Source organism: Falco peregrinus, chromosome 14 (assembly GCF_023634155.1).
Source record: "Falco peregrinus isolate bFalPer1 chromosome 14, bFalPer1.pri, whole genome shotgun sequence".
In the NCBI taxonomy this organism is placed as follows: domain Eukaryota; kingdom Metazoa; phylum Chordata; class Aves; order Falconiformes; family Falconidae; genus Falco; species Falco peregrinus.
This window is the reverse complement of record NC_073734.1, coordinates 414,831-439,042: the sequence shown is the minus strand read 5'-3', so window position 1 is coordinate 439,042 and position 24,212 is coordinate 414,831. Positions and strand designations below refer to the sequence as shown.

At 49.0% G+C, this 24,212-nt stretch overlaps 1 pseudogene; it reads right to left on the bottom strand.

Moving 5' to 3' along the window:
• The window catches only part of LOC129785675 (hydrocephalus-inducing protein homolog), a 67,500-nt pseudogene that overhangs the window by 18,777 nt on the left and 24,511 nt on the right, over nucleotides 1-24,212 (bottom strand).

Sequence of the window (24,212 nt, the reverse complement as noted above, 5' to 3'; positions counted from 1 at the left end):
TTCATGAACTCAGAGCATTTTTGGGAATGACTGGGTGGTGTCGCCTTTGGATCATGAACTATGGGCTAATAGCTAAACCGCTGTACGAGGCCCAAAAGAACTCTCCCTTTGTATGGGGCCCACAACAACAAAAGGCTTTTGTAGAGTTGAAACGTGCCTTAATGTCTGCACCTGCCTTGGGACTGCCGGATCTAACCAAAGATTTCCAGCTGTTTGTACATGAAAGGCAACACCTTGCACTGGGAGTGTTAACTCAGAAGATAGGAAGCTGGAAACGACCAGTCGGATATTTCTCTAGACAACTGGACACAGTGAGTAGAGGGTGGCCAAACTGCCTTCGAGCAGTGGCAGCAACAGTGATGCTCATACAAGAAGCTCGGAAATGGACTTTGGGAAGAACAATAACAGTCTATGTCCCACACATGGTGATAACTGTCCTAGAACAGAAGGGGGGACACTGGCTGTCTCCCAGCCAAATGATGAAGTACCAGGTAGTACTGACTGAACAGGATGATGTGATTCTAAAGACAACTAACCTGGTAAATCCTGCAGTATTTTTAAGTTCCATACAGGAAGAAGGACGACTGGAACATGATTGCTTGGCTGCCATCGAGTATGTTTATTCCAGTCGTGAAGATCTGAAGGATGTGCCATTGGAGAGACCAGACTGGGAACTGTATAGTGATGGAAGCAGCTTCATGGAACAAGGAGTCCGATACGCCGGATATGCGGTAACAACAGAGACTACAGTTATAGAAGCAGGAGCATTGGCGAGTACCACATCAGCCCAAAAGGCGGAACTCATCGCTTTAATTCGAGCCTTAGAGGTAAGCAAAGACAAGAAAGTAAGTATCTGGACTGGTTCAAAATATGCCTTTGGGGTAGCGCATGTCCATGGAGCTTTGTGGAAAGAGAGGGGGTTATTGTCCTCTCAAGGATCAAACATTAAGCATCAAACAGAAATTTTATGATTATTGCAAGCAGTTCAAAAGCCAGATCAAGTAGCAATCATGCACTGTAAGGCACACCAGATTGGGAATACAAAAATAATAGCTGGGAATAATTTAGCTGATAGAACAGCAAAAAAGGTAGCAAAGAAACAAGCATTGCAAATGGCAATAATTCCTTCTAAAACAGTAACCCTTCCTAGGGAAAACCCGAGATATTCAGAGGAAGATGACAAATTGAGTCCGTTATTAAATGCTAAGAAAAACTTAGCGGGATGGTGGGTAACTCCTAATGGACAGGTAGTAATTCCACCTCTTGTGATGAGAGAGATAATTCAAACGAGACATCAGGAATGTCACTGGGGAGCAGAAGCCTTAGTAACATCTTTACGAAAACAAGTAATATCAGTTAAGATGTTGGGAATAGCTAAAATGGTAACTGCAAAGTGTGAAGTATGTTTGAAAAATAATCCAATGATTAAGAAAAAGGTTCAAATGGGTAGACTGAAATCTGGTGTAGAACCTGGAGATGATTGGCAAGTAGATTTTTCAGAGCTGCCCAGACAAAATGGGTACCGGTACATCCTGGTAGGGGTTGATACTTTTACAGGATGGCCAGAAGCCCTTCCCTGTCGCACTACACAAGCAAAAGAAGTGGTGAAGTGGTTATTACAAGAAATAATTCCGAGATTTGGAGTTCCTATTGGAATTTCTTCTGACAGAGGTCCACACTTTGTTGCTGAAGTAGTCCAAAGTGTTAGCAAAGTATTGGGTATTAATTGTGACCTACATTTATCTTGGAGACCCCAATCTAGTGGGAAAGTGGAAAGGATGAATCAAACTTTGAAACGACAAATAAGTAAAATTTGTCAAGAAACCAGTCTAAAGTGGCCTCAGGCGCTTCCATTGGTATTATTACGTATCAGGGTACAGCCAAAGAGTGGAACCTCACTCAGTCCTTATGAATTATTATATGGAAAACCATATGAGTCTCCAGAACCAAATCCAAACGTACATGTAAAAGGAAAGCAGGATGTATATAACTATTTGCTTTCTCTAGGAAAAACTCCGGCTGCAATTCGGAGTGCAGTAATTTGGAATAGACCTTTATCCCTGGAAAATTCAGTGCATGATTTCCAACCAGGAGATTATGTCTATGTGAAGACCTGGACCTCTGAACCTTTACAGGAACGTTGGAAAGCACCTTTCCAAGTACTGTTAACCACTTTTACGGCTCTCAAGATAGCAGAATCGGATGCTTGGATCCATTATACTCGAGTGAAGAAAGCACCTATTCCATGGAAGATTATCAACCGTGACCCAAAGACTTTAAATTTGACTTTGAAAAATGTCTAATTTTTCATATCAGGTTATGATCGTTCTTTGGATTCCATTTGGGTTGGTAGTGTTGGCAGGATCATGGGCTGACTTGGTGGACAGGAATGAAAGACAAATAGAGACAGAACAAGTGATTGAAATTCCCAAACAAACGGCTGAGGAAAATTTGATGGTAGGATTGATTAAAGGATTTGCCAATTTACAAAATGTTATGCAGATCACTGCTTGTTTACCAATACCGAGGGCAGTAGGTGAATCTATTCCATGGGGAATCTTAACCATGAATCTGACCAAATTAGAATATGAAAATGAGACAATGGATTGTAAACAAGAACCTAGGGAAACTTGGGAATTGCAAAAGGTTAAAGTTGGGGAAGAATCACCAGTATATTCAACCATTTGGGAATGTAAAGGATGATTTGTAGCTAAACCGGGATTATATGGAGATTTAGGGAACAAGGGATGGTGTTACTAGCCTAAAATGGCTACAACAAACACCAGTGTATGGATAACCGAGACAAAATGTGAGAAAAAGAATCGAACCCTACAGGAAAAGGAAATAGTTTGGGATTCGGTTTGGCCTATGACCTTATATTCCCATTTTCAGTATATGGCAAAAACTCCTTGGTGTTTTACCTGGGATGGAAAAGTGTTTTCAGTATTACCCTGGGTCAATGATAGATCAACTTCATTGGGAGAAAAGGAGAATAAAATAGTGCCATGGTGGAAATGTGAAAAAGTGTATGATTGTAGCAATGCAGACTTAATAATTCAAAGAATCCCTCCTTTGGCTGCCGCTTTAAAATATGGTTGTTTTTGTCGAGGTCTTAAGAATACTCTCAATCTATCTAGCGCCTATATACCCAGAAGAGGAATTATGTTTAGTTGTAGAAAATCTACTATTCAAAGTCCAGGACATTTAATTTGGGCATTGAGTGATGGAACCTGGACAACTCATCTACCATTAGATGGTAAAGTGAAACAAATAACTTTAGGCGTGCCAACATTGTGTCCGATTTGGAAGAAATCACCGTTTAGAGGATCTCTAGAAAATTTAGAACTGAAACGAACAAAGAGATCTGAGACAAATGATGATACTTGGAATGAACCATCTACAGGAGTGAAAATTGGCTGGGCAATTGAATCACTTTTAAATCCTATAGCATCATATAGAAACAGAGCATGGCTTTGTAAGTTAACTGGTCAAGTGGAAAAATTAGCAAACGTTACCAAAAAGGGGTTTAAGGAACTGAATATACAATTACAGGCGACCTCTAGAATGACTTTACAAAATAGAATGGCACTAGATATGCTCCTACTTAAAGAACATGGAGTATGTGGATATCTCAAAGATAAGCTGGACCACTGTTGCATCCCCATTTCAAACGTCACACAAGATGTCGAACATGATTTGGATTTATTAGATAAAATTGAAAAAGAAACAGAATCAATTCAAGAAGATATGTCAGAAGACTGGTTAGGGAAAATTTTTAACAAATTAGGAAGGAACTTGAGCTCTTGGATACAATCCCTAATCAAAACTTTGTTTCTGTTACTGATTGTCCTTTTGATGATCATGTTGGTATATGCATGTTTGAAGAAGCAGTTTACCAATAGAATTGCAATCAATCGTATGATCATGAGAGAAGTACCAACCAGTCCACCAAGGTATAGCCCACCACCAAAATATGTTGAAACAAATGATATGTAAATAATGTGAAAGTATTGAAATAATGATTTTCAACACTTTCAAAGGGGGGAAATGTTATAGATTTGCTAATAAGTTAAGATTGATTGACTTTATTTGATTGATTATTTGATTTTATAAAATCAATCATGTAATAGAAATATAAGAGGATGGGGAAATGTTATAGATTTGCTAATAAGTTAAGATTGACTTTATTTGATTGATTATTTGATTTTATAAAATCAATCATGTAATAGAAATATAAGAGGATAAGAAAATATATTTTAATGAAACTTATAGTTATAGTAAAAAGCGGCTATAGAAAACCCTCTGTACAGCCCCGTACCAAGGCCGGAGGAATTGGTCAGAATCACCTAGTAGGAATGTTTAGAACTTAGATAACAGACTTAAGATTTGAGATGATTGTTTATATGTAACCTAGGAGGATGTACTAAAATGTCAAAATGAGAATTTATGTGAACTGGGAAGAGTCGAGTGAAGCAACCCATAGCTGCCGGCCAAGAAACAGTTACCTCAAGTGGCAGGTAATTCTGGCAGGGGGAGATCGAGACCACCGACTCACATACCACCTACCCAAATCGTACCCCAGACCCATTTCCGGACCTTTCTAACCTTTACTGCGCAGAATCGGGTACGAGAGGAGAGTATGTTAATGATTTATGGGAAATCTTACGATTATGCATGGATATTTAATGAATATGTATGAATGAGTTCTATACAAGGTGTATGATTTTGAACCATGGTGTGCGTCGATCGTGAGGGGACTCACTCACGCACCCGGCCGTCCATAAAGAAATGTCTGCTTATCTACATCACATTGGTGTCGGTAAGTTCTTCATTCCGAGATTTCGGTAACACTGCCATCCCATTCTACTCTTGTACGGAAAGCGAGTAGCACAAGGAGCAGAAGGTAGCCCCAGAAGTTGTACACAACCGTCACTGTGGCTTTTGTGCAAAACTATTCCTCTATCCTTTGAGCTCCTTTTGTGTGACACCCACCATTAACTAAAGCTTAGGGACTGAAAGTTGATTTCTTTTTTTATAAAAGTCTGCTGCTTAGTCATTCCAGAATGTCCAAACCAACTTCTTATTGCAAAGAGCAGCCCACGTGTGACTAGATCACAACTCGGAAAAAACCCTCCTGGAACAGCCTTTTCAGTGATCCCTGACTTTGGGCTTGCAACCGTGGCACGGGGATGTTTGATCACGTCCAAAGCCAGAAAGGAAGAGCTAGGGAGCTTGTGCTGAATTCAGCGGTTTTTCAGTGGATCCAGCCGAAGCCCAGCTGACAGCAGAGATGAGTTACACTTCACAGCTCAGGCACGCATCAGAGGGCTGTGTACTTCTATTGCACAGACACCCGAAAAGAGGCAGTACTGGGTGCTCGCTGTTCAGAAGATTTTTCCATCTTGCATCACATGTGGCCTAATTTTCATTAAAAACTTGACGTTCTAAACCATCAAAGCTCTTAGGAAATGACAAAGATTTCCAAGGGACAAGTTTTGCCCATAATCATGGGTGAGGCATGCCCCACGGCCACTATCATCAAAAAAAATCAGTGGCCATTCTTTCCCTTCTGCAGCAGGCCCTCAGCCTCTCCTGGAAGGTCTGCGGAAGCTATCCTTTCTTCTGCCCCTACATTGATGCTGGAACTTTAGGAAACCCTGGGAGTTTTACGCTCTCTCCTTCCAGGTGAACCTCAGAGAGTGCTCTCCTGAAAGGAGGAGGAGCAGAGTAAAATACAGACCATTCAGGACAGCCGAGAGAAAAAGAAAGAAAAAAGAGAGTATGTCCCGCTCCTCGCTAGCAGCTGGGGCTTCCAGGAGCACCCAGCCGCTGGCCAAGGCCTGGGTGCCCCAGGCTGGGACCGTGTGATGCTCCCACCACAGCATGTCCCAGAGCACATGGACCAGGGCATGGAGGGGCCGCAGCCTCCTTGTCCTCAGTCCCAAAGCCACACCTGGTTCTGTGGAGTGAGAATTCGGATCTCAGTCGGGTTAACACCTTGGCACATCATGGAGGGATTACAGCTCGGCATTCAAAGAAACAGGGGTGTGGGTGGCCCAACAGCACAGAACTGTTTCCCAAGTCCCTAACTTCTGCTGCTTTCTGGCACTCGTTTTTTTGCCCACGGAACGTCCCCAGGTTTTGAGCTTGGTTTTGAACGTGATTCTCAACCAACCACATCAACACAGAGATCCAGTTTTACACGATATAGGACACGGCAAGTGAAGGAGGGATCAGCACTTAGGATTTTGCTTCTCCCTGCAAAAGCGGCTTAGAAATGGGTTTTGGAAGAAATCAGATGTAACCCAGTACATTTCCATATCCAGAAAAAAACAACAAAAAAAGAATTTTAGGTGATTGAGCCCCCCCACCACGTGCTTCCTTCCAGCACTCAAGAGCCATGGCTTTATTTGCATGAATAACTAAGAAAGTTCATTTTGAGCTTAAACAAAACAAATTTCAAACCATTCTTAACCGCTGGCTTTGCAAGTTGCACAGTGCTGATGAGTTCTGTAAATCACCTGGTCCAGAAGCGTTCGGCTAAGCGATTTATGGAGGCAACTGCAAAAACACACATGGAGGCCAGCCACTTCCCCGTGGGGCTCGAGATCCAACTGCAATTTCACAGTGCTGCACTAGGGCAAAGCTTCTAAATATTCCCTGCAAGGGGCACACGCTGTCTGCAAATCGTCCTCCAAAGGGATCTGTGACTGGCATGCAAATGCACGAGGAAGGCAGTCACACTGCTCAGAGTCGTCAAGAAGCAAAATTAATGACTCCCTAGTTAAAGATCACGGGTTTCTTCTTTAAACTCTTTTTGCACCCTGGGACAGTCTCCACCCTGACGATACAGCGGCTCAGCTCTGTTTTGTGAGGGATGGGGGGTAGGTGACCTCCTTGAGGTCCTCTCCCAAGGGGCCCATGGAAGAGTTCAGATCTCCTGAGGGACCACGAGGGTTTTTCCAGAGCAGGCTCCTCTTTCTAAACACCGATCGCTTGCCCAGCTCTGTTTCCTGTAACTCCCAGGTTGCATGTAAGTAATTTTCCTATTTCTCTGCCACAACAACAACAAAAGCTCTCCAGGCACAACCCCTGGAGATCCCTGCAGCAAAGTGATGGACAGCCCCACCACCACAGCAAAAATCCCAGGGCCAGGAGCACAGCGCTGAGCCAGGATTCCCTTGGGAGCAACTTTTTAAATCAACCCTTTCCTTCCACAGCTCTAACAACTGCAGCTGGCGGCCAGGAAGGCGGTTTGTTAACACGAGCCCTGGTTAATTACTGTAGGTGGCATTTGCCAAGTAAACCCTGCGCAATTACCGTATCAATAAAAAGCTGTTTCATGGCCTTTGTATCTGTCAGCTTGGAGCAGTAAGGAATGGCTCGAAGCAGCTGGGTTAGTGATCTCAGCACCCTCCAGAACGGGAGCCTGGCTGCTGGGGACCACGGGCCTCGCACCTCCTTCCTCTTAGATGGGGAAAACCAGAGCGTTCCCTGGATGGAAATCTGACAGGGACCTCCCACTCCTGAAAAACACCTCAAGCAGCACCACACGGACGGAGAGGAAGGACAAGGTAACCTGAACCACGGAGCTTGCTGCAAGCATTCCCTGCCCCGTGCCAGCACAGCAAGGCCATCACCTCTGTAAGGGCAAAGGCGGCATAACTCGGTGGGTCAGTGATAACCGCTCCCAGAAAAAGACCTGACAGCACTTCTGGCAGCCGGGAGGAGCATAAAGCTTGTCTAGCAGGCTGCTCGCACTCTGACTTCTGGGGAGGGTGCTCACCCTGCTGAGGACAGCGAGCCCTGTAACACGCGACCCAGATGAAGCATAGACTTGAGCCACGAGGTGACGATTCCCACGCAGGGACAGCAGCACACGTGTGGCACGTTCACAGACACCCTGTGCTCAGCAGGGCTCAGCCACTACGGTCTGGCAGCGCCTGGAGAGCGGGAGGTGACCCAGGGGCAGGGAGCACGTTTCACTCAGCTCCTACCGCCTCAGGAGCCCGATGGTGCATCCACGTAATAAAGGCTCATCCTGGAGGTCTATAGGGGCTTAGTGCTCGTCCACCAAAGCTCTTCTGCGAGTACCTCTCTGCCTTTACAAACACCTTGCAGCACAACGAATGCATGGTATGAAAGCTCGCTGCTTTGGCTGCTCTGGGATCAGCGGTCGGAGCCAGGCGCGCTAAGCCCTGGCTCTGCACAGACCAGCTGGGAGCCACAGGGACAGCAGGAAGGTGCTGGCACTGCCCTGCTGACCACCGGCTCTTCCTAGGAATTCCGTGGGAACCAACTGGGCTGGAAGAGTATTTGTGCCTCGCCTTTGCTGTGGGTAGCAGGAGGAGGAGAAAGGAGCTGTACCTGAGATGTCGCAGCAGACTGTTGATACACTCTGGCTTCTCGGGGTTTGAAGATCACGTAAATTTCAACTGAAGAATTTGGCCAGACATCTCCCTCCTAAGACAGGAGACAACAAACCATTTACCTTCAAACGTTACATTTCTTGTTTTCAACCACAGCCCTGTAAGCCTTTATTTAGAGCATCAATGATGAGCAAGGAGCAAACAACACTTACAAAATGTGTAAGACTTTGGAAGCAGCTGTGAAAAAAATTAAGTCCCTTACCTTTACTAGCACCCGGTAAAGGCTTGCCTTTTTTTTTTTTTTTTTTAATTAGGGCTATAATAAAGGAACTAAACTGGCTGGCTTCGGCATATCAAGGATCTCTTCAGAAGTGCCAGCTGACCTAAAGAAAAGATACGGTTTCCCTCCAAACCTTCCCTTATATCCCTGTGTCACTACAGCCATGTGAACACGTCTTCTCAGATCAGAAGAGATTTAGCAAGTCAAATGGATTTTTCCATTCTTAGTTACAAAGATAGAAAGAAAGAAAACCATGCCTGCCTTCATCATTGCAGAAGAGATCTGTAAACCAGCTCACAAACAAAGGCAAGGTCCCGTCAGGGCTGGCTACCCCGGCCAGGGCTCACTGTCCAAGCCTCCCTCTGCTTGCAGGCAACAACTGGCAGAAGAGGAATATCAGGGCTTTGCAATCTGCTCCAGCTGCCTGCAGGTCTCCACAGGGGGTATGAGACATTGCCCATGACACAAAGCCCTAGTTGTCCTGGCCTCCTCCCGTTCCTGCATCACCGCTGCTGTCGGAAGCGGAACCGGAGCTGGGTCAGTGCCCACGTGGCATTTCTCTGACACTAGAATGTGATCCTGGCTCAAAATAACCCAAACCGAACACCAAAATGGTGAACTTCCGCTGCACAAAAAAAATCCAGCTTCAGCAAGAACCTGGGAGAACCCTGCAAGCGTAAATCTTCAAACAGCGAGGGAGTGGCAATGGGTCCCTGCAGGTGTTATTCCCAGCGGCCGAGGCCCCAGCGGGATGATTTGCCCAACACCACCGAGACCACGGTGATTGCTGCAGTGTTGCTGGCATCTCTCTGTACGCTGTATAACTCACCAGATGTCCTGCCATGCTCCAGGAAGCCAGTCAGTGGTGCAGTAAGATCCTGGTAAGGGACATATCTCCCTACATCCAGGGTGCTGCTGGATCCCAAGGCACAGTCAGATGAGACTGCTCTAAGGCATCAGAGGAGACAAGCCTACGGACGAGCAACACAACCCATCCATTCATATGCACCCGCACAGCTCTCTGCAACAATCCTAACGCAGCATTACTGATGGAGCCTTGCACTCATATCCTCACTCCCAAGAAAACCTGCACCAGCAGTTAACAGACTCAAACCTCTTGAGCTTCTGACATGAAATCACCATTCTCCAGGATTCAATGTATTTGGACAGAAACTTCAGGCAGTACGTCCACAATCAGCTTCCCTGTATTGTCAGTGAAGCTGCACGCCAGACTGTTTGACTCAAAGGGAGAGGGCAAGAAGAAATCATCAGTTACACATTATTCTACTATTCTGTGGCTAAAAAAAAAATTGTGAAGGACATGACTGTTTTGGGAAACCTTTGTCATTTCTCCCTTCATTACTGCTGTATGTCAGACCATAAAACTGGAAAATATTGTGACCTATTTCTCCTGGGAAATGAAAATAGGCTGTTGGAAAGGTTCCTCACATTCCTGCTACCCCACGGGGAAGAAAGAATTGCTGGTTAAAAGGATACACTTCACTACTCACCCTTGCGGGCTACTGCTACATAGGCGTACCAGCCCTAGGACACGGCAGGAGCCAGCGGTCTGCCGCGGCTAGCATATTCTCCGTAAGATGGCAGTTGAGTCAGATCATGGAAAACTACCGTGGATGCTTGCCAGGACAGAAATGCAACTATGCAGTGCTGTGAACACGATATTGCAACACTGCTGGCTTAATGTCAGCCTCAGGCAGGCTGCAGCTGGCAGGTGGCATAAAATACAGACGGTGGATGTATGATGATCCAGCACAAAAACTCCTGCTGTTGTGCCCTGGCTTTGCTACAGCATATGCCAACGTGATACCCGAGGGGACGGCACACCATGACTCACCGCTACAGAAGTGACCTCAATAAGGAGACCAACCATAAATAGATGCAGATCCTATTTCCCCTTCCTCAGCCCCTAAATAATGCAAATCTCCTCAACCTCCACCAGCCTGAAAAGGAAAAAGCTGGTCTTGGAAAGTGGGGCACAACCAACTGTCGGCCTGCTTTGTTTGGTGGAGGGAGAAGGTGATCCATGGAAAGGAAATCACTGCTCAAAGCACACCAAAACCCCCAAAGGCAGAGCTGGCAACACAAGTACTGAAGTGACTCCCCAAAGTGCATCCTGTTAGTTCAGGGCACTCAGGGAAAAGGCAGCGCCAAAGCCAGTATCTGCCCCTTCCCATCAATAACCGAACCCACAGCGAGCGGAGGGATGGACCATAGCTCCCACTGGAGATGGCGCCTTCTGCCAAAAACCAAAGTGCTCTGCAGTCCCCTCTCATTTGGATGGGGACCAGCTGGGCACCTCAGCTGAGGTGGACGTTTGCAGGAACAAATATCGCTGTTATCTCCTGGCCCAACCTCTGCACCAACAGCAGTAGCACTTGCGTAACCTGCACATCTTGAAGACCACCTCCATCGGCTCAGAGCTGACACGTGGCACTGAGGAGTTGCTACCAGGCAATGACAAGACAGTGATGACTTGTCAAGGTAAGAGCAATGATTACAAATCCTTTTCCTCCCTTTCCTCTGGTTTCCATTTCCAAGGAGTCAGCTCCCACGTGTCTGTACTGTGACTTACAGCTAAGCTGTGGTGGGGAAGGTGCAGCAAAAAGCAAGGACTTTGTCCTTTGAGAGCCACCTGGGCTTCTACCACAGATGCTTCTGCTGACATACCATGCGTCTTTGCAAAAATAAATCAACTTTGAGACGCACTCAGGAAGTCAGAGTTACAGAACAGCTTGTTTCCCACAGGCTTGGACGGCTGCTCAAAACGTTCATGGTCACAGGCTGACTGCAAAACCGCTCCTCCTCTTTTCTCTTATTATTTTCATCAGCAAGTTAACCTTATACAGGCTGAAACAGCCTGCTGCAGCTTCCACTGAGAGCAACCCCTGGCAGCTAACGGCCCGCTTACACAGCAAAGCTGCTGCACAAACCCTGCAAAGCCACCCTGCCCAGAGAGCCTTTCCAAGGCTATCGTCCCTCCAGCGGCCTCCTAACCTCTGGGAACCTCCAGCCACTTGTTCCAAGGGTTTGATTCTTTCTATAGGGTGCTCCCAGGCACCACAGGTGATAGGTGGGAAGAGCAGCCGCCGCTTTTGGCCAGAAGGTCCGAGGCAGCAAGGTCCCAGCTCTGGTGGGGCCCCTCCAGCAGATTTACACGGCGCTGCAAGAAGGGTCTCTGTCCACGCTAGAAGTTACGGGACTCTCACTGGGGAGAAGGTTGTGGAAGTCAGCAGCAGTGGATTTTTAGATTTTACATTTGATAGGAAAAAAGACTAACATTTGATGTGAAGACACCCGTACGCCAGGGGGGAAGACAGACATCAGCAAAACTATGAATGTGAAACCCATTGTTCCATAAATCATGGAATTAATGGAAATCTAAAGACTGATAATGCTGAACCAGCCAGGAGGGGAACGACTCCTGTAGTATCCCACTTACACCCAGTCCTAAGCCAACTGTAACATCAACACAGCCATTCAGGAAAGGTTTCCACTCGAGACTTGAGGCCAGGCTACACTCTGGGTCCGTACAGCGCTACACGGAGCACCAGGACTCAGCGGGCAGCCAGGCTGCTGGACCTCACCCTAATGCACTTCAGGAGCCCAAGAGCAGGTTAAGCTCGTTATGGAGACCTAGCCCAGTTGTAATGAAGCAGGAGCCCTGGGACATGCTCCAAAACCAGCTGGCACAGCTCAGGCGATCGGCTCCCGCTCTCTGCAATACCCCCGCTGCTCTGACACAGGCTCTTGGTCCCATCATGCTGCTCTCAGCTGCAGTGGTGTGAAACTGCAGCTGTGCTCACATGGGGGGCTCTCAGCCTCATTCGGGCTATGGGAGTAACCAAGAAGAGAACAAGATCCCCTTCCTTAAAAAAAAAATAATCGTTTCACCTACTACAAAAGAAAGAAGAGGCTCAGATTATTCTAGCGTTTGCAACAGGATGAGAAGGGATTTTGCATTGCTCAGGCAGCAGGCATTCTTCATCTCAGACCATGCAAATACTCAGAGTCAGGGCTCTGTTTCGTTGAAGGACATGAGGTTTTGATTGCGCAAACGCAAAAGCAAAAAGTTTTCTCCAAGTCTGCAATGAAACTCAAAAAGTTCGTTTAAAGCTGCCAGCCTTGCGTGCAGGCTCACAGACGATGCTGGGAGGGAGAGTCACACATGGTATAAATCCAGATTATATGAAGGGATTGGTCTTTCCGTGATTAAACGGGCTGAACTTGGCCTCCTTTCCATAGAGGACCTTTTCATTCTTCAATAGGTGAACTAATGCCCATGGTTAATCCCCATACGCTACGTGTAAGGCCTGCCCTTATATATAATAATCAGTACCCCTGAACACTGTAAGGACACTTATGAAGTGCCCTTAATTTATAGCCCTTGCAGCAGAGCTCAGCTTTAGGCAGGCTCTCGCCGCCTGCCAGGAGCTCACTGTTTAGAAACGCTTTTTGCAACAACCTCTCCCAGCCTCACTAGAAACCTCATGTCTTCCCTCTCGGCACATCAAGACGCTGACGCGGGTATCTGCCAAGTGACCTCATTGAGGGAGGAGGAGGAGGAGGAAGAGAGGTTCTCAGCTATCACTTACCACCGGCTCAATGGCAAAAATATCACTGGAGAAAAGCATAGAGCCTTCTCGCACCTTTGCCCTCTGGTTCTGGAAGGCACGGGAGAGAAGGGAAAGGCGTTCTTGGAGCACGGGGTCCACTGCGCGCTGCTTGAGAAAAGAATCCCTCTCATTCTCCTCCTGCTTCTGCAGCCTGCGACAGCGCCTGCAGCCATGGGGAGACACAAACCAAGCAGATCATTTAATAAACAACATATTTGCAGAGACTGTCGTGTAAGCGCAGGAGCAGCCACGCACGGGGGGAGGAACAGCAGGAGCAGCTCAGCAAGGGGCTGACCCCAAGCCACGGGGTCCCAAGCAGATCAGGTTATCACTTGTTCGCTGGCACGGCAGGTAGTTTTACGCCACACTCGCGAGCTAAGAGGAGGTTTTTGAAAGCTAGCAGCCCTCAGGAGAGCCTCCTGGCTCAAAGCTACTGCCACGACTAATGGACAACCCACCAACACCCTCAGATGGCTTTTCCTCCCGTAGAAGTGCTCGGGGAGATGGATGAAGATGAAGGAGCACACACTGCAGTGCTTCGCTGGCAAGGGGAGAGCAGCTGGGATTCAGCTGCAGGTTACCAGCATCACTCTTTTTTACCTTCCCTTTTGGACTGGCAGGGATAAGCAAACTAGATCTGCTCCACTGCCTACACTGCCATCCAGCAGAGGACCCCAGAGCATTTGAAAAGCCAACTCACGGACTTTCAGGCATTGCATCACTTCAGTGAAATTAATGGGTTTATATGCATGAAGACAGAGGCCCCGAGAGGTGAAGGGACTTTGCCTAGCATCACCCAATAACGAAGGCAGGACCAGCATCTCTGAATGCAAACCCTTACATCCAGCCTTGAACCACTTCAACATTTTTCTCTTTTTGGCCTTCTCCACAGAGCTTTGACACAGGTCACCTCTCCCTCACTCGGTAGTTGTAGCAGCAATCATTCTAGTGTTTAAAGCTCGCAACCGAGAGGTGAGAAGGGAGCACTGCTGCAGAGCACTTGCTTCCCAGCTGGCACGTGGATGTGCCCCCTTCACGCTCCAGTCCCCTGGCCACCAAGGACCAGCAGGTGACTACTCGAGGGGGATGAGGGGAAGGCTCCATACACAGCACATCAGGGCAACGTGGTATAAACAGGACCGCAATCACCACCCAGCTAAATTCCAATACATTTAGAAAGGAAACACAGCCATGGACATTACTAGCAGCACGCAGACAGAGCCTCGGGCAAATGCTGTCACCAGTGCCAAAAATACTTTCTTTGGCTTGCTCCCTGTGGAGTGTCATGAGAAATGTTTTTCCACGGCTGACCTACAGCGCTGTGCATGAGGGGGGCTTCCAGGCACCGAGATGAGCAGCCCTCAACTAAGCCTTCATCAACAGACAATAATTCCATTGTTGAATCCCAGAAAGTCCTGCAGGAGGGAGACAGAGCAAACCCCTGGGTAGACCTTGTGATGATCCAGGTCTTTTGGGGTGACAGCCAAGCGCAGGGTGCTGAACTGCCTCCTCCCATTGTACAAGTCCTCTCTGCTCTGACATCTCAAAAGCTTCTGCTACAGCAGGACAGTGGCCTCGGAGCTATGACCACCCCTAAGACTGCAAGTAAGGAAGAACAAAGCACTCTGCTCAGAGTACAGAACACGAGCTGGCATAAGATCAAGTGCCATTGGAAAAAAATGGGTTGAAGTTAACTGTGGGGAAACCTGGTTGCTTCTGAGGGGAGAGAGGATCACTCAGGGTCCCATCTGAGATAGGCAGGTGGGAAGAGATGCTAAAAGAATGGCGCAGGGACGTACTAAGAGAAGGTCATGAGACTTTTTCTGTTAACACACTGATCTTGCACAGAAGTCACACACTGCGCAATTAAAAACAGAGAAGAGTGGAAAACTAGTTTTGGCCTTCAAGGCATTTCTGACCTAATTACACTGAACTTTATTTGCTCAGAAGCCCTCAAAAAGTTCTCCAGCTGAAGGCAGTTTCCTGACCAGCTCTGGGTTCAGACTAACTCCTATACACCTACAGCCATTCAACTCTGAGAAGGCACACAAGGACTCCCTAAATCACCCCAGCTTCTAAGTGTCACTTCCAGTGCATCCCCTTGGGCTAGAAGTGTTTCCCTGCTGCCCCAAACGGAATTTCAAAGCTTCAGAGACACCCTGTGGAGAGCCTGCCCCACCTCTCAGCACCACGAAGACACAGGTGCTGACGCCCAAAGGCACTTCCAAGTCCTGTGCTGCCCTGCCTTCCCCGCAGAACCCTCCACCTCCGAACTCTCCGAGCCCCGGAGAAGGGGCAGGGATACCTCGTTGTGCTGGAAGCCGGGACAGCGCAAGGCAATTCAGCATCCTACAGCCGGATGGCCTCAACGTTCGGGGCCAGCAAAGCACCCTGCCCTGCGCACTACTGGACAAGAAGGCTGAAGAAGGTTGCCATCTTATCAAAGCTGGAGGGGAAGAAACTGCAGTGAATATCACAACAGGTACGCTGCCTGCAGCTGTTAGGTGCTACCGCTCAACGCGGGTCCCAGGTAAGGAGTGCCGACACCTTCCTCAGCCTCACAGACCCTCTGCGAGCCCAGGGACCTGGCCTCACTGACTTAGGGCTCCCACAGACGGGAATTTGCTCTCCGAGGAAATGCAACCTTTCCTCCCCAAAACATGAGCTGGAACATGGATGGAACCGGAATGGGAAGCACTGAGCTCCATTACCCTGAAGCCCAGGGGGGGACACCCTGGTGTCGTGGATGGTTTACTTGTCCTACGCCATTCAAAAAAGCACCAACATCCCTCTGAGGCCGTACGTTAGTTTTACCCTTGGGCAGCCTGTCTTACTGAAACGAATCTTCCCAACGAACCTCAGGTTCTCCTGATCCTCCCCTTCTTGACTAACAAAAGCCTTCCACTGGAGTGGGCTATGACTTTACTCCGATTGTGGATGACCACGGATCTGTGGTTTGACAGCGTGATGTAGGTCTTCCCAGCTGCCAAGGAGTTCCTGTCTAGCCTGATGTTGACATCTTCAGCGGCTCCATGAAGGCTTGTGTGAATATCTTCACCTGGAACAAAGCAAAAGCGAGACTTTGCTCATCGCCCTTGCTGATGGGAGTACAAGGAAGAGAGGAAGCCACAGGGAACAGAAGTGTCACAGCCTTTAGCTGTATTAGCAGTTCCACAGATCAATACCCTTATCACAGCCTGATAGCTGCATGTGTACAGCACGAGGATGTCCTGGACACCACCTTAAGCACCTTATTTCTGGGTGGGCTTGTGAAGATTTATCCCCAAGGTGACCCTGTCTACAGGGGGACTTTTTCAGATGTGCCCAGGTGGCCTTTGGGTTGCCATCCCACTCGGGTCCCAGGGAATTCTGCATCTGAGTCGTTCAGGTGACTCTCAGGAGTCCCACCTCGGTCACGGCTCGCCCAGAGTCTCCTGCAAGCACGCCACCGGGGTTGTGTCTCTCCTGATCCCTTGTTGCCAACAAGCCAAGGTGCCTGGGGCATGCAGGCAGAAGAGGGAGGCAAGCAAAGTGACAGCCCACGGCAGGATGGGACGCAGATGAGAACTTCACTGTGTTGGAGCAGCAGCACCCTCACTTGCTGTGTGTCTGTGCAGACAGGTCGGAACGAGACTGGTGGGGCACGGCCCACGCCAACCTGCCCATCACAGCCCTGCAAGCCCATTTCTTCTGCCTGGAGCCTGTCGGTGCCTGTGCCTGAGCGTGCAAGTCTGCACCGAGTATTCCCAAGCTGTCCCACAACCCGAGCGAGCACGCCTTTGCTTTCCACCTCAGACCGAAGAGGAGAGAGCCCCTGGCTGCACACAGCAGCCGATTAACGCCTGGAGTCTTGCTGGAGCACCCGCCAGCACTTCACCCTCCAGAAGAGACCCCCACCAAAGCGTCCCTCACTGCCAGAGCTTCCAAACCTTCATTCTTCCCAACCAAGCAACTCCTGGGAGTCAACCATCTCAAACTTGAGCACCGAGCCTACTCTGCCTGTTGCAGGTGAGGGTTTCCAGGTGAGAAGCAAACCACAAACACGAGACATTCTCCGTCGAAATGGCACTTCTGTGGAGCGTGTTTAAAGCCTCAGAGCCAGCCCCAGCTGAGAAGGGCAGCGACCCGGCCATCCCTGGAGAGCATCCCCCTGCCGAGGCAGAGCCTTCTCCTCGCTGCACGGGTTACAGCAAGGCAGCCAGGGGATGGACCTGCCTTTCCAAGGCGGCCACGCAACAGCACGGGGGAGAGCTGGCGGTGTCCTACACGGACTCCTTAAACCCTAAGGCAGACACAATGCGGCGAATCACAGCCGTGCCAGGAGAAAGAGAGCCCCTCTCTTGGAGGGAGGTTGGGAATGAATCACCCTTCAAACAGATCTCTGCAGCCATTCCCTCACCTCCACACATGGAGAGTTCAGCCTTCGTGCCTGTATAACCTCAACTTCTCTGCTCTTAAGGGAGCCCAGGAGGAGTGGGAGGGATTCGTGGCCAGAGATGAGTTATGTTGCGAGAGAAACAGCGACGTCTCCAATGACTGGACAGCCTGCTTTCTGGAACGGACAACTTAGCGTAGAAAAATAACTGAGGTTCAGAAGCGTTACAGAGGCAGGTGTGCTTTATAAGCACTGCCTCCCCCCTCCGCTGAATCCTCGGCGTACGTTGGCAAGCAGAGGAAGCAGGACCCAAGAAATGGGAGACATGCACAGTGCTTTGAGCATGTACAACTCGGGTTCATGGAAACATGACATGAAAAATGCTCTACAAGACAACAAAGTACTGCAAAATGAACTCCACGAAAACTATCATGATCTCCCTGTCTAAACCCATGGCCAGGTGGGTCTTGAAATAATGGGTATAGTTCTGATCTTAAAAACCAACCTGAAGCCTTTGAAATTTAATCGTTCTTTCTGCCCTTCTCCGAAGTACAGAGCAGCTTCTATACGAAGACTGAACAGGATTCCTCAACCTAGAAACCACACAGGAGATAGGTAGGTTTGTAGAAGTATGAATGGCCTGGGAAAAAGTGAACGAGGAAAAAGTTGTCACAATTTGTTGTAAAACAGGAACCTGAGGGCCTGAAATGGTATTAGTCAAAATTAGAGAAAAGTAGTACTAGTACTTTTCCAAGGAATATTCCTTCCTTTGGAACGTACTGCCATAGGTGCCTACAGGCGCTCATCGCTATAAATCCACAAAGCAACTGGACAAAGGCTTGGAAGGTAAAACCATCAGAAGCGATTAAACAAAGACGTGAATAAAGCCTCCAGCACAGAAAAATGCTGCCTCCAAGGCCCACGAGGGAGAAAGCATATGCACTGCCTGCTTCTACACGCTTTGCTAAGCATCCCCTACCGCTGCTCTCCTGGAGAGCACTTACACTCCCAGCTGCAGGCACCGAGGACGCTTCTGAAGGCTGGAGGGCTTTGCCGGAGCACCTTCTACCACAGAGAGAAGGATCTGGCATCGTGCTGACTGTGTAAACCCACAAACCTCCCGGTACAGACGAGAGCGTGCAGACGCCAGCGAGTCAGGAGGGAGCAGCAGGTCTTTCTGCCAGGCAGATAAACTGACACAGCAGAGCTGTCAGGGTTGGCCCAGGGCAGCTGCAGGCTTCATGGCCTGGGTGCCAAATCAGATGTGACATTTATTTAAGACTCTTGATGGTTTAATATATAAGTCTGGAGGAAAAGAAAAAAACAACAACAAAACAATCTCTGTACTGTACCAGCAATGTAGCCCTAGGTATTTCACCTGATGGGGTAATGTCCGTGGGTCTGCGCTTTGGGATGCTTTGCTGCCATGAAAGCACATTTACTGAATCCAGACGTACCTGCCCTATCGTTACTTACACAACACGATGATCTTATTACAGGCTGTCAGCTCTCTCATTCTTACACGCTTTTGACGTATTTCCCAGAGACAGCAGGACACAGCTCACTCTGCAACCTGAACAAAGCAACACCTGAACTTGAAATCAAAAGAGAGGCTTCTTACACAGCAGTAGAGCAGGTGCTTTGCGCTGTGCACTCCTGAGCGATGCTCTCTGAGACAGCGGGAACACCACCGTGTTTTATTCCAGCATCCATCTGCATGGCTATGGCCACCGGTATCTTAGCACATCATGGTAACTTTTAACTATCTGAAAGTAAGAAACCCAGCACTGGGTCATCCTCTGGGGGGCCTGTTGTGCAGGAGGAGAGGGAATTTACAGAAGAGCTAAAATATCTTTCCGAATATTAAGCAAACCCTTGAACAAGATTTCAAAACAAATTTCAGGTTTTATGAAGAATGCGTTCCCAGCATTCAACAGCCAGTACCTTCCCCCATCGATTACTGCTCTAAATATTAGGAAGCTGGTAGCCAGATGGATTAGACTGAAGAGAAACAAAACAGCACTCTGCTGCCTTTCGTCCTCACCGTAATATTCTCCCTCTATCCCTGTAACTCCCTCCTCGCTGAATTTGGATTTTAAACCTTTTTAGGAGTGCATGACAGTCAGGTTCAGAATATTTGGGTAACAGGGAAAGCAAGTTTAAGTTAATTTGCCCAGTTTGTCAGAAAACTACGCCTGGCTCTCACCTCTTCTAAAAGAGACAGGTCCTGCTGCTTTTTCACTGAAAATACAAGCAAGCAACGAAAGCCGAGCTCTTCACTCAGAAGTGTCATTGTACCTCCACATCGACCCTTTGAGCAGTTCTTTTGCTCCTGCTACTATCACGATACCCAACTGCCTCACCATCGCCAGCATATTCTGGTTTTTCAAACAGCATGCAAAGGTCTGCTGGTACCACTTCACCACCGGAGAAGGGAGTCACTTCACCAGGCTAACGATCTCTGGAAAGCAAGAGGAGTCCCCTGCGGCGGGATCCAGCCCTCCCCACCATATGCTTTTGGCTGCACCTCCCACAGAGCTACCTCGGTCAGAGCCAGGAGCGCTGCTCTGAGCTGTTTTGCTGTCAGGAAGCTAATGGCATCACCTACAAAGTGTGCTGGGTCTCTGACAAAGGCCACCTGTCAGTCCCCACGCTCGTATTTCCAGCACTAGAGCAAAACACAGGGCAGCGACAGTCATTTTTAAGTGCTTCTCTGAGGCAGTGCTCATGAGCTACCTTCAGACATCATTAAAACCATCGTGCTAGTTACTCCAGCCCTAGGAGCAGCTTGTTTATAAACCTCACCATTAAATAACTGCTGCCAGCACAGGGGTTTCTACAGGACCATTGCCCAGGCTACAACAAAGCTCAGGGCACCCTAATCATCACTGCTGCCACAGCTGATGCTGTCAACAGCTAAAGCCCCCAGCAACGCCCCCTCTGAGCCCATGCAGCCCATCGCAAGGAAAGGATCTGCTACCCCAGAGCACTGCAAGCCACCGTGAGACAACAGATGGGCAGGAAAAGGCAGATGGAGAGCAATGACCAGCCACAGCGTCTACGGGACAGGTCGCAGGCTCTTCAGACGGCTCTCCTGCACTTAGGAGTCACCTTGCTTTCCACCAGGCTCCTTGTTGTGCATCCTCCTGTAATGGAGCACCCAAAGGATTCCCCATTACCTCCTCCGCACCGTGCTTAGGAAGGGCTGTTGGCTTTCTTACAGGATGAAATACTCCAGCGCAGGAATATCTGGGAGCCAGCACAGAGCCTTTGTGCTGCCCAGTGTGACGGAGCCTCGCAGAATGGACTGAAAGGACAATGAAACTGTTGGATAACACAAGACAGCGCTGCCGCATATCCAGGATGCCGTGGGCTATATATAATCATTATTGGTACTACAGCCATGATACGCTGGGGTTGCTGATCACTGAAACACTGCTTTTGGCCCATGGGGAAAAACAGGGCAGGAACCTTCATTCTGATTGCCTGGCAAAGACATGCTTAATACGCCACTTCATATATCAATCACCCTTCAAGCTACTCTTCTGCTTCTCAGCAGACGTTGATTGATCCACCAGGAAAGGAGACTAATGAATGGTCAGTTCTGCCCCAAAACGCATCCAGGGTTCATGGCACCTAAGAACATACTAGTGATTTCCACTGATGATAGAAGAGACAAGCTGCAGTCCAGGATGCCCTGCAAAGAGATGAAAACTACATTCTCCAGATATCCTTCACAGGCTAAGAATGGGATAGGCGGCGTCACATGGAAGTCTGCTTCTGGGGATGAACAAAACAGCCAAAACTGAGACTTTTGGCAAGTCCTGAGCCTCCTCTGCTCTGGCTGGAGTCAGTACAAACCGCAAGGGCTCAGCAATCTGAGTGATCTCAGGAACGTGAAACGCAACACAGCAAGGGCTGAACTTCAGCTAAACCCTGCTGCCTATCCACATCCATCCGTGGGTTTGCAGAGAGAAAAGACAAAGGCTTGATCTAGAGGCTAAGCCAATAGGATTTTCATTTTGTTTTCAAACAAGTTCCTGGAAGCTACTGATGGCAGTGCCAGCCTGGCAAGATGACAGGACCTTCGGTAGAAAGGGGGTTCTTAAAGGAAAGAGAAGAGAGGCATGCAGAGGTGGTTGTCTTCTCCAAAGTCTACACAAAACCACAGACTAATATCACAGCAAGGTAATGTTTTACTCTTGCGAGTAGCTGAGATGCCCACAGGTGTTCAGCCTCAAACATCAATAAACACGTAGGGCTGGGATTTAATGAGCTTCCTGCGTGTGTACAGTGGCCACTAACACACCGCCAAGCCCTTGCAGAGGTGGCCTCATTTACCAACGTAAGCTGATCCAGCTAAGCCCAGCATCAATTTCAGCTGAAGAAAGGGATTCAGCACCCCAACACACCGACATTCCCGGCTGGGAACCCCATGCTGATCTGTGCAGGAGCTGAGCAGTCAGCAGCGCCCCTGACAATTCCCCTCGGCCCATTTGCAACGCGATGCAGCCCCTACCACAGTTTCCCACCGCGGCCGCGATGCACAGGCTGTGCTTGCCCTGCTGCCAGCCGAGCACACCCGGTTCTGTAGTTACCGTCATCTTCACCAAACCCAAATGGCTCTAACACACCACACCAAACTCTCTGTCGTGCCACAGGTGACTGAAGAGCTCCACATCAGCTCCCTAATTAATCGTGTTTCATATGCCTTGATTTTTCCTGTGATCTCATGCCTCATCTTCCCCCATTTGTGATGAAACCTCGGTGCTTTCTCAAGCTGGCGGTTATCACTCACAGCTCCAGAGGCTGCTGCAGCACAGAGAAGCTGCCTGTGGTTAGACCGAGAAGGGCAGAGGCACCTCAGGGCAGTGGCTCAGGCCGTCCTGCGTAGGGCAGAAGACCCAGATCCTCTTCTGACATCCCCTGCCACCCTGAGCATTGCTGCCGCACTAAATACAGTGATCCCCAGCCAGTTCTTCCAGATCTACCCAAGAAATTCTTTTGTTATTATTTTTTATGCTTACGTTGCCCTAAGGAGATCTTGTCTATCGTGCAAGTGTTGGTGCTGGCTTAGAGGAAGGGGAAGATCTGAGGCCAGCTCATCACGCTTACTGACCAACCCAAACCACACATCCCAGTAGCTCTCCGGTGCTCAGTACCAAACCCCCCTGCAGCAGCCCCCCGCGTGCGGGCAGCCTAAGCAGCAGCTGCTGGCCAGCCTTCGGGACTGGGGGGCTGGCGGGAGCCTGCCAGGGAGGAGACGGCTCCGGCAGGGCTTGCTTCTCCACGCTGCAGGCTGGAATCACCACCCCTGACGCGTTTGACAAACACACAGATGTGGTGCTTCGGGACACAGTTTAGTGGTGGGCTTGGCAATCCGGGGTTAAGTTGGACTTGGTCATCTTCAAGGTCTTTTCCAACCTCCATCATTCTATGATTCTACGAGGCTGCTGGCATTTGCCCCACGCCTAGCAAGCAGCAATGGGGAGGAAACGGTGCTGGGGACCCCCTGCTTCCAGGGCCAGGCAGCAAAGCTCAGCGGCGGGGGAACAAGGCAGCCAGACCCCTCCCTGACCCAGGGCAAGGCAAGCTCTGCTCCACATCGTCTCCAGCTCCCAGCGTGCTGCACTGAAGAAGTCTGTTTAGCTGCTCTCTCCTGCCATATAGGAATAACCTGAATCTGGCACAGAGCAAGTTTTGCTGCCCAGGGCTCAGGAGGGGAGACATGACTTCACCCACTTCCTACGGGGACAGGAACTGAGCCAGCGCAGGAAAACTCACTCTGATTAACAACCACGGAGCCAGAATCAGACCCTGCTCGCACTTTCTACCTGCCCTTGAAGTAAGCAATTGAGGAGCCGAGGCTGAACTCCCCCATCTGTGCCCTGGGCGTGCAGAACCACAAAGGATGCTCTGAGCCTGGGTCTGCCATCCACAGCAAACAAGCCAAGATTTGCTTTAGCACAGCTCCTGCTCAGCAGCTGTCAGCCCTCCTGAAAGCTGTGTGGGAAGTTGAGGGAAAACAGGGTATTCATCTGCCAAACACCTAGACGGTTCCTCAGCAGGCTTTTAGCACAAGGCTGGAGGCTTCCAGCAGGACCAAAAACACCGAGAACTACTCCTGAGCCACACACGTTACCTCTCTTCTGGGGAAACCGCTTTTTGGGGCTCTGAACCAAGGGGAGACAGAAGAGTAATGGAATAGGCAGTTCTGCTTGAGGGCTGCCTCCTCTTGGGTGTGCTGTCTCCTAAAATACTCCTATGGGTATGGGTTCTGATCTCCCCCCTCAAAGAGGGTGAGATCCTGCCCCAGGCTTTTGCTTCTGCATTAGACTCACAGAGCTACTGAAAGAGAGCCATCCGCATCACTACTTTTATTACTGACAGCAATAAAAGCATCTCAATACATAGCGTCCGTCAGCCACGCACAAGCTCTGTGGTGCTTTGCTAATTACTGAAGTTTTCTGTGCTGACAAAGAGATGCCAAGGGATGCAGCAACCGATGGGGAAAAACTGCACAGAGGAATTTCAATACCGCACCACAGATCCCC